Source organism: Sinohyriopsis cumingii, chromosome 2 (assembly GCF_028554795.1).
Source record: "Sinohyriopsis cumingii isolate HCF-2022 chromosome 2, ASM2855479v2, whole genome shotgun sequence".
Lineage (NCBI taxonomy): Eukaryota > Metazoa > Mollusca > Bivalvia > Unionida > Unionidae > Sinohyriopsis > Sinohyriopsis cumingii.
Genome location: NC_142962.1, coordinates 75,125,188 through 75,135,832, shown reverse-complemented (window position 1 = coordinate 75,135,832; position 10,645 = coordinate 75,125,188). Strand labels below are relative to the sequence as shown.

General features: G+C 32.8%; 1 long non-coding RNA gene across 1 annotated transcript in view; it reads right to left on the bottom strand.

Annotated features, from left to right (window-relative positions):
• Positions 1–8,090, bottom strand: part of LOC149805202 (uncharacterized) — an 81,645-nt gene extending 73,555 nt beyond the window's left edge. Inside the window, exons 1-3 of the long non-coding RNA XR_016414808.1 lie at positions 7,982–8,090; positions 7,542–7,600; positions 7,249–7,311 (exon numbers count right to left, since the gene is read on the bottom strand). This is a non-coding gene — a long non-coding RNA (uncharacterized LOC149805202). The remainder of the gene's footprint in view (positions 1–7,248; positions 7,312–7,541; positions 7,601–7,981) is intronic.
• Positions 8,091–10,645: the final 2,555 nt, after the last annotated feature.

The following is a 10,645-nucleotide window of genomic DNA, read 5'->3' as shown; positions in this document are numbered from 1 at the left end:
TTTCTCCCTCAGATATGTTGTATGTTCTATTTATAAAGAATTTTGTATAAAAAAAAATTAATTTTGAGTTTTTGATGGGTTATTTATTTTTCCCTAGTGTTATCTAAAGGATTGTCCATTCTGATTTTATTCACCTTGCTCGAAGTCCCTTCCCATGTAATTTTTTCGACCTTTGCTAGAAGTTAGTTTCATATTTCAGGTGATAGTATTTTAGAATTTTCCAATGTGTAGCGTCATATGATTCTTTAGAAAGTTCAAATGGTATTTGAAAGTTATACTAAGTTAGGGTTCCTATACAAACCTTGTTATAATTTAGTAGATTTTTCCCGATTATTAAAAATTTGACAATTTAAATGTTTGTAATTTATATTGAGTTGGGGTTCCTATTTAATTTATCTTACATTTAGAATTTAAAACCAATTGAAATTTTAAAACTTGGAATAGGATTCTAAGGTTTGGTGGGGCTCATGTCTGGGTCGGGGGATGAGTTGGAGGCTCTGGCATAGCTCTTAAAATCCAGAAAGAGGTGGACACTAATGTGTAGCAGTGAATCTCTCTCTCTCTCTCTCTCTCTCTCTCTCTCTCTCTCTATATATATATATATATATATATATATATATATATATATATATACGAGAGAGAGAGAGTAAAAAACCAACTTAAACATTTTTTTATCATGATAAATCTGCACTACTCTCTCTCTCTCTCTCTCTCTCTCTCTCTCTCTCTCTATATATATATATATATATATATATATATATATATATATATATATATATATATATATATGCTAAACACTACGTTGAAAAAACGAGACAAATTTGGGCTATGAAACTTATAACGTATTCAGAAGCTTTAAAAATATCGATTATTGTTCACAATCGTAATGAAGTTACGTTAAACTTGAAAAATTATCACATATTTTAAATACTTACTGAGACTAGCACTGTATTTCTATGACTATGTGTGATTGTCGATAGCAACGCTCATTGTTCATCTAAATTGTCATTAAATGTTATATTAAAATACAACAACAGGTTTCTTAATTTGTTCACTCATGCGCACATATATACACAATCTCTCTCTCTCTCTCTCTCTCTCTCTCTCTCGGTTGCGCATTAAACATAAAACCTCTCCAAATCGCAAATTAAATTTGATTCAAAGGGTTTTCCGTTTTGCGGGGTTTACTATATAATGTTTTCGGTTTTTTGCACAGAGAGAGAGAGAGAGAGATTGCAAACATACCCGCAAACATTTATTTTCTCTAATATTTACATGCGTTGAGAGTTGTAGATATTTATAATTTAATGCCCGAGGGCCTCATGTGATCAGAATGTGTAAAAATCGAAATACGAGTAAGAAAGAGAATTTGAATTCGAAGTGTACTGATTTTGAATTTATTATCTCTCTCTCTCTCTCTCTCTCTCACACACACACACACACACACACACACACATGACTGTCGCACTCATGACGAAAAAATTCCATGTTGTGTTTCACAACACCACAGTGACGAAACAGCGACACGGACAGATTAGATTTTCATTCATAATCCTAATTGACTTACATTAGATTTATAAAAGTATCACGTTTATTAAATGCTTACAGAGATGAGGACTAAATTTCTGTGACCAGGTGTTTCTTTCAGCATCAAGGCTCACTGTTTACATCAATCTTATGTTGATACAACTTTCTGTTTGGAAGGAATAGCAAAAACAGGATATTCTAGATGACCAATGAAGTGGCCATATTTAACATCAGATCCGGACCATTATCACTTAGGAACGAGATATCATAATTCTTGCCTTGAAAAGTCCGTATTGATATGACCACTGATTCAGGTTGAGTAGCTTAAACATTTACAAGATGGCAGCTATAGTGACTATGATATCCAGTGGGCACCGTTTGGATTTAGAATCAACAATGAAGTCTTCTGGTGAAAACCCAATGTCAATATGACTTTTTCTATCAGTAGGCCGCGTTTGACATCTGATCTGGCAACCGGCCATCCCGCAAGCTCTTTTGATCTATGACCAGTAATGCTAATGTTAAAAATGTCTAAATTCCTAAATAATTGATAAATAATAATAAAAATGCATGTGGGCCATACTGAACGTGTATTAAAGATAATTTTTATTTACTTTCAAATATGTAGGAAATTGTCATGGTTAAAAAGAAAGTTTTCCTAACAAGGCGTGTAAAATTATGTCATGAGACGGAAACCTGTTGAGATCATGGCAGTAATCATCCTGAGTCAACATTCTCTGGCTCTCTTGTTTCTGGCTACATAAATAAGCATCCCTGGAAGGGGCTAGCACTCTACTGGTTGAAAAGAAATTCCAGGAATGAATGATACAAGATACAATTTGGTGAAAACCATGTCAGTATGACCATCCGTTCTGGAGCTGTGTTAAAATGTTCCATGATACCATGGTAGCAACCATATTGAATATACAATCAACCACACTATTCAAGACCAGCTAAATGGAGTGAAATATTCAGGTGAAATCCCCATGTCAATATGACCATCAATTCAATAGCAGATTTGATTATCAGATTTTTAAGATGGCCACAATGTTGAACATAGTGAATGTCTGGGCTAATAAAACTTATTAATGCAAGGTTAGAAAAATGTAATTAACATTAGAAAGCACTCCACCAAAAATGAATGTAAATTAAATGAAAATGACTGAGAATATTTTAATAGTATATGAAAGTTTCAATTTAAAAATAAATAAAAATGTATACATAGTGAATGCACAAGTGACTCACAGACATTCTAGGAAATAAATACAGAAATGAAAGAACAACTTCAGAAAGTTCAGGTATGGAGAACAACCATAAAGAAAGGATTACATGAAAGATGATGCAATTAAAACATGTTTATTGTGTCAGACATAATTATTAAATATATTTTGGTAACAATATTATGTTTTTGATGCATGACAATATACAAAATGACAGACCAAAATGACTAAGTTACTATAGTGTACTTTACATACTTTACAGTAAATGTTAATTTCCAAGATATATTTCATATAAAAATGCTATTGTCAGACTATCACTTCTTCAAGAATGCCTGACTTTGTACTGTCATGACTTTATTATATTCATATACCCCCAAAATAGTCAATCAAGTTACTATAAAATCTACAGCACATAGCCAGCTTTCAAAACAAACTTAATAATGATAACATTCATCACTTTGCCATGAGGTAAAATAACAAAAAATATAACAATACTGTCTGACTACAAACCATTAAATACAGTTCAAAGTCACTAAGTTTTCAATAATTGATATGACAACAAGTCATGTGACTCTACAAGCAAAAGAGTTATGTTGAAAACAAACCAGCCACAAAATATTCCAATTAATGCACCTGTTCATTTCACATCACTACTGGCATTAGGTAATAGCCAAATCTAGTGCCACATTCAAAATGGTCACAGGAAAGAGTTGCGCTATTAAACATGGAGTTATAATCTGTCAAACATAGGATTTGATCCAGAAATATATACATAAGAACCCTTCAGTTGACGATAGCTCAACAGCTGCAAGAAATACCAGTAAGTATATAAAATGTACACTGACGTGTGCAAATGAAACTGTTTACAAATATTTGCAACTTTTAATGAGTAGATGTTATCAGTCCCAGTACCTATTTATCGGCTTAGTCCAATAACATGAACATGAACTTTATGAAAAATAAACGATGAATTTGGACGTAGCATTGCTTAGTTATAACATTATTAAAAAACCAGTCTCTTGTGAATCATCATAAATAATCATTACTATATTTTGACAATTTATTATGCATAATATTGTGATTATCTCTTGCCATAATTTTGATCACTCTCAATTAAATGAGTAACCATATGTATTTAAGAGATAATAACGAAATATTGTTTGTATTTGAGACAACATTTATGATGAAAACAGTTAACTATATCAGTAAGTAAGAATTAATGAATCTTTATTCTAAATGCAATATGTACAACTGGTAATAAGCAAAAGTGCAGAATAACTCTGCAGATTGATAATTTAAAACAATACTATATTTTGTTATATTTTAAAGATTATTTGTTCTGTTTGAAGAATTCAAAGTTATAATTTTTTCACTTAAAAAAACAAAGAGACACCACTAAAAAATCTGACTTTTATCCAGCCAACATTTATGATGAAAACAGTAAAGTGCAGAAAGTATGTATTAATGTAGGATAAATCTCTAAGTGCAATATGTACAACTGAACAATACATAAATTATCTTCAAATGTCCAAAAAATGTAACATTCCTGAAATCAAGAAGGTAAGAGCTGAAATCTGTAAGAAAATTAGATGAATTTTATAAAATGAAGCACTCTTTCAGCAATTTCGACTACATACAACTAGTAGTCTCTCTAAACCCAGATAGGAGAAGGAATTTAAATATCCATCTCAATATCATCAGCCTCGTCTGAAGATGGGTCTGAATCCATCGATTCATACCCTTCAACATCTAACTGTTCTAGCAGATATTCATCTGATACAACATTGCCAAGAATATAGGGAATCTCTTGGTCGACACTTGGTAAGTCAAAATGTAATATCTTGAAGAAATGTAATGGAACTTCATTAATAATGCATACATTAGAGAACATATTTCTCAGATGAAGAATACACCTCTCTATATGTAAACCCTCCAAGAGCAGGACAGCCCTGTGCACATCACTCTCTGCTCTCTCAAATGAAGTTAGCACTGCTTCCTGTTGTTTCATGTAAAAGCAATTTGTGCTCCTCATATCACATGCAATGAGTTCAATTTCTTCCTCACATCTCTCCTTTGTTTCAAACAAATCAATTAGAAGCCTTTTAAGTTCTTCTGGAACTGCAGCTGGAACCTCTAGAGATTTCAAGCTGTCCAGGTCCAGTTTATCTGGATATGGTATTTTGCTGCCTTCCAACAAATTGTACTCCTTAAGATGATGTTGAACAGCCGTGTTTACTTTTTTTAGCTCTCTCCCAAGTCTTACTGCAACAGCTTGTCCACCTTGAATAGACAGAAAAACATGACCTTTTATTATGCCAGTTATATTTATAAAGCCAGATCAACTTAATATATACTACAATGAAACAAAATTCCATACCATAAAAACATACACCAAATTAATTCCCTACACATTTTGTTTTATTGTTTCTTGTGATTACCTCTAAAATGATAAATTTGTAAAGATTGCCTGGAATATTGTAATTCTTCTTAAACAAAGACAGACAACTGTATATCAAAACACATGTTTTTTAATTACCCAAAATATCCATTAACACTTCTTTCACATTCTCCCTTAACTCATGATATCAAGGCTTGTTATGTCAATACTTACTTTCTTCATACTTTCTTCATCATCTGCAGTAAGAAGGTTTTCTCTGCCATCAGCCTTGGCATCACCTGGACTTTGGCAGATATCGTTTTTCTATTACTGGATTCAGTGTGCATTTTATACTGGTCTGATGTTGAAGACCACCTGGTGATCTTTAAGGACTTTTCGTGGGATCTCAAGACCTGTTCTAGACTGAAAAACATAAATCAGAATACTCTGAACTGCCAGTAAATTGTAATAATCACTACATCTATTGCCTTTAATTTAATTAAGTTACTGCCCCAGTGTTCATTTTAGGCTGCTCATGTGCCAATCACTATTGTTTTCATCTTTTGCATAACAAATTTTCCTCCAGAACAATTAAAACAGGGGAACAAAAAAAGAGAGAAGAATATTTTAGACTGACTGGATTGTGTTATGTGTTGTGACGTGATTTGGATTTTTAACATAGCTTTAACAATGTTTCAGTCATATCACTACGATGTTTGCAATGTGACAGTTTATAGTGATGTCTAGCACTGGGACATCATGCTGCAGACATGTTTCATGATGTCCCACCCAGTCACATTATCCTGACACCAGGCTGACCAGTCCTAACACTAACCTCTTAATGCTGAGTTCCAAGCGAGATAACTATTAGTACCATTTACTTAAAGTCTTTGGTATAACTTGGCAGAGGATTGAACCCAGGACCTCCCACATCCGAGGCGGACAGTCTAACCACTAGGCCACCGGAGCGGTCTGACTGAATGGAGTGCATACCAAGATTACTTGATAGTTTGCACTCACAGCAAAAGAAGCATATCATGCTAAATTTTACTGGCTGACAGAAATGTTTTACTTATTTTGATTAGCTTGAAAACCAATCAAGAGCCAATGATCACTGAAAGAAAATGAATCAAATAGAAGATTAAATAGTCAAAATGCTGCATTTATTTCTAAAGTAGCATACAGGCTGGAGAAACATCAGTGACTCAAATAACTAAAATACATTTTAACAAGTAATGGTAACCCAATCGTGAGGAATTAAAAATCACAGTATGAAAGATGGGGGTTGGGAGGAGTCTGAAAATGACCACAGATGCAAGAGTCATGGATTTATTCATTTTTGCAAGAAATATTCACTTTTTTCAGCATTAAATACTTTGACTCTGTCACTTGAGTCTGAGTATATCATAGCTTGTTGTAACTATATCATGAAAAGTGTGGACACTTTAATTGTAGCTAATAAGGAAACTATGGAAAGTTCATTAAAATGCACAAATGAATAAATCTATGAATCACATGCTGTAATAAAGCTATATATCTGAATCTGTTGAATAAACATGAAACAGGCATTGACATTTGCAACCAGTTTTTAAACAACCCCACTTTTAGACCATTTCTGAAATACTGCCACCATACCTACCCATCAACTTGATTAAACTGTTTTGAAAAACCTATGTCAGTCTAAGTTTTTGAAACTACTCTGATGCAAAGAAACTATAGAATGACCAATTTAAGCCATCCAAATCTGCCTCGCAAACTATGCATGAGGTTATTCTATTGTAGCTGATCCAGATGATTTCTAGTCATCCTGCCAAAATGAATAGGCTGAAGTAAATATGCATCTCTGCAATTATTAACTCGAAACAATGAACAAAAACATTATATATTATTCAATGTGATCACTGCATCTTTTTTATTTGTTGGTAGTTTAGTGACAACAGGCAGGTTTAACCACAATCATAAAATTACAGCTTTAATTTTGAAATATACTACATTCTCAAACTATGATGCTGGCAAGATGCACCTGTGCAGTAAAAGACACAGCCTGTACAACAATGCCTTGAACCATACATACAGTAGTAAATGGCTGAGTGATGAGACATAATGAAAATGACACATATTTACCCAGATATTTTCTTCCTGATGTTCTCTTTAACTAGTGGATCAACAACTCCCAGTGAAGACTGACTGAAAGAGTATATATATAAATAATACCGACTTGATGTATATTGAAATATAATTGAAAAATATGTTTTCCTTTCAAAGAAATTATAAAATTATTAAAGAAAATATTATTGTTTAGGGCAACACTGGCACATTATTCATAGTACCATTTCAGGTTTAAGGACAAGCTACTGTATGAAGTTTTGTATGTATAATTAACAAAAGGTATCAGTTATAAGAGATGACCAACTTACCTTAAATGGTAGTATTTCTTCAAACTGATAGCACATGTCTCTAATCGGGTAAGAGGTTCCTGAAATTTATTATAAAGCATAAATTAAACATATTGCTTGTGCAATTGCAGCTGACATGGTGAAGTCATCTATAATAATTGGAAGTGGAAAAAGTCATCGATTTAATAACATACACTACTGAATGTTACAGTAAAATATAATTGATTCAGAGCAATTGAAAATGAGTAGTTTAAAGGTATTTTATTGATGAACTTCATTAGAAACAAGGCAAAAACACCTCCATTCAAATATATTTTAGCACAGTCATTATATTGGATGATGACTGACTCTTATTGACAATGATTTCTTTCCACTCCAAGCTGAAATTCAGATCTGAAGCAAAGCAAAAAGAAATTAAAAAGAGCAAAGATGAAATTTTAGAGATATAAATTCTACCTGACCTATACATAGGGGTGCTATCATCTCTTAAACCAAACTCAATGAATGATGTACTGGCATACCATGCTTTCACTTCTTGCAAGAGAGCTGCCTGTCAAAAATCGATTTTTGTCCTCCATTGACCATCTTCTAATGTCATCTGTTGACACCTTTAAAAAGACAGCGACAATGAAATTATTTCTGCCTCAAGAAATCAGAGTACATTTTTTTTACCTCAAGAAATCAGAGTACATTTTTTAATGCTATTTGGGACACAGAATGTTCTTCAGAACAATCCCTGCTTACCATCCAAAAAATAACAAATGATCAGTTGATCATATAAATGAGTCTGCTTACACTATAAGCTACACCCTGTAAATGATAATGTTATAACAACTGAGTGCTTGTGCATAAAAATGGGAAGTGCTGACTCTGAAGCATAAACAACACTAGTGATGATAATGATACACTTGGCAGGGAAACTGGAGACTGATGCCAACACCAATGCCCCAATCTTAGAATTATGCATGTACTTTTAACAAATTAACATAACAAGTGAAAAATATCATTGCTATCTTTCAATAACAAGATTACTTTGCAGTTTCTGAACATTCTTTCTTGATGATAACTGCTTTAATATTTTCTATCATGTAACGACTCACACCATAAATGCTTAACATATGGCACCATTAAAAGTATAGAGAAATCCACTAACTAACTAGCTTGTCAATTTAATGAATCTGTGATACAATGTTCATATTTGAAGAAACCAGTCTGTTTCTTGGAAATGGGTCATATACAGTTGCTCTAAACAGTGAATAAGGAAACTACTCTTGCACTATTCTTACACAGCAGTCATCTTTCCAAGAATAATCTCCAGTGTATGAGTGGAATCAAAGAAATGATAATAAAAAATACAAAAGAACTTTTTATTGCTCTTTTTTTATGCCAAAAAAGCACAATTCATATACAGGCTAACATAAAATGAAATCTGGTGAGAAAAGCATAATGATTATGCCAAAAGTGTAATGGTTGGCATGTATCATTTAGTGAAAACATAATGTGGTATGTACAGCTGGAACAAAACATCATAAGGAAACTGCTCTACTGGTAATACCCTGCACCTCCATGAGCAACACTGCTTCTAAAAATAAACTGAAAGCATTATATCCATTGCTCAGAATTAAATAACACTGCTTATACAAAGTCAATGGTTTGATCTGAAATTGTGTTTGATTCGAAAATGATTTGATATTTTGCTGTAATTTTAAAAGACATTTCCAATTTTTAAAAACATTTTTAATAGTAAGGCAAACAAGAAATACAGTGTCCACCAGAGATGACTAAAATATGTAAAGTGTCAGCTTAATTAATCAATTATGAAAGATTTAGCATTAGAGTTCTTGCAAATTTCATGAAAATCACTTCAAAATACCTGTTATTCATTTGTTAGTTTATGATTTTATCAGGTCGGCATCATTTTAACAAACACCAGCAAAGTTGTTACAGGCTAACATGCATGTTCTACTGAAAATAATATATCAAAAGACAAAAACAAGCACAAGTTGAAAATCTTAATTAAAAAAATTGATTAATGGTTCAAAATATACATAAAGAAAGAATTAATGAAAAGCATAATTCAAAAAAACCTGAAATATTTCCTAGAGTTTCTTGAAGCATTCTGTTGGTGTTGACTTTCAGAGCTTCTGCTTTCTTCAACCTCTGTGCAAAGGTTTTGCCTGAAAATTATTAAGATGATAATTATTGTGTGTGTTTGTGTATATAATTTCTGTAATGAATGTGAAATCTGTGTTTTTATCTAGATGTACTATATTAATTTTCAACCAATCAAATCTATTCACCTCATGATTTGCATGTTAGGACAGGTCTTCTTAATGTATGTATACATTAATACAACAAAAAGAAGGCAAGAAATTTTCAATATAATTAACATTATGTTTGATAAAACCTAATCTGTTAATGGCACAATTAGATGGTAATGACATATTTTCTTACTTGAAAAAAAACTGCATATGCAGAGACTACATGTACCTTGTTTTCTTTTAATTTTATCTCCATAATGCACTAGGCCATCAACAAGCAGATCAACACGATTTTCTGGAGTCATCTCCTTGGAAATGCTTTTAAATTTCCCTAAGTATGCCCACAGGCACTCCAAGCACTCCCCATCAGTCAGTCCTAACCCAGGTGTTCGCCTTGGGTTGTACAAAACCTACAAAAATGTGGAAAATGTACATGATAAAACTGAATTTAAAAATAAAAAACTGATGAAACAATAATACACAAGATTTTGTATTCCCTTTACATGGTAATGTTCTTTCAAAAGAATTTGTTAATAAAGTGAATGTAAATTCTTGAGAACTGCAATAATTACAAATGCCATTTAATTAAAACTGATAGGTACATTAACAAAACGGACAGTTGTTGTTGTTGTTGTTGGGTTTAACGCCATTTCTCAGCACTACATAGGCTATACATGGAAGCCAGTATAACTGGTGGAGGAAGAAACGGGAAAAAAACCAAAGAGCCATCGACCGATGGGAAGCTTTCTCACATACCCACATTTGCTGAGCCAGTGATTCAAACCCAAGCAGACAGGGGTGAGATTGCAGTGATCTGTAATGGAGAGTGATTTAGACCATTTGGCCACCTGGGGCCCCGAAAAC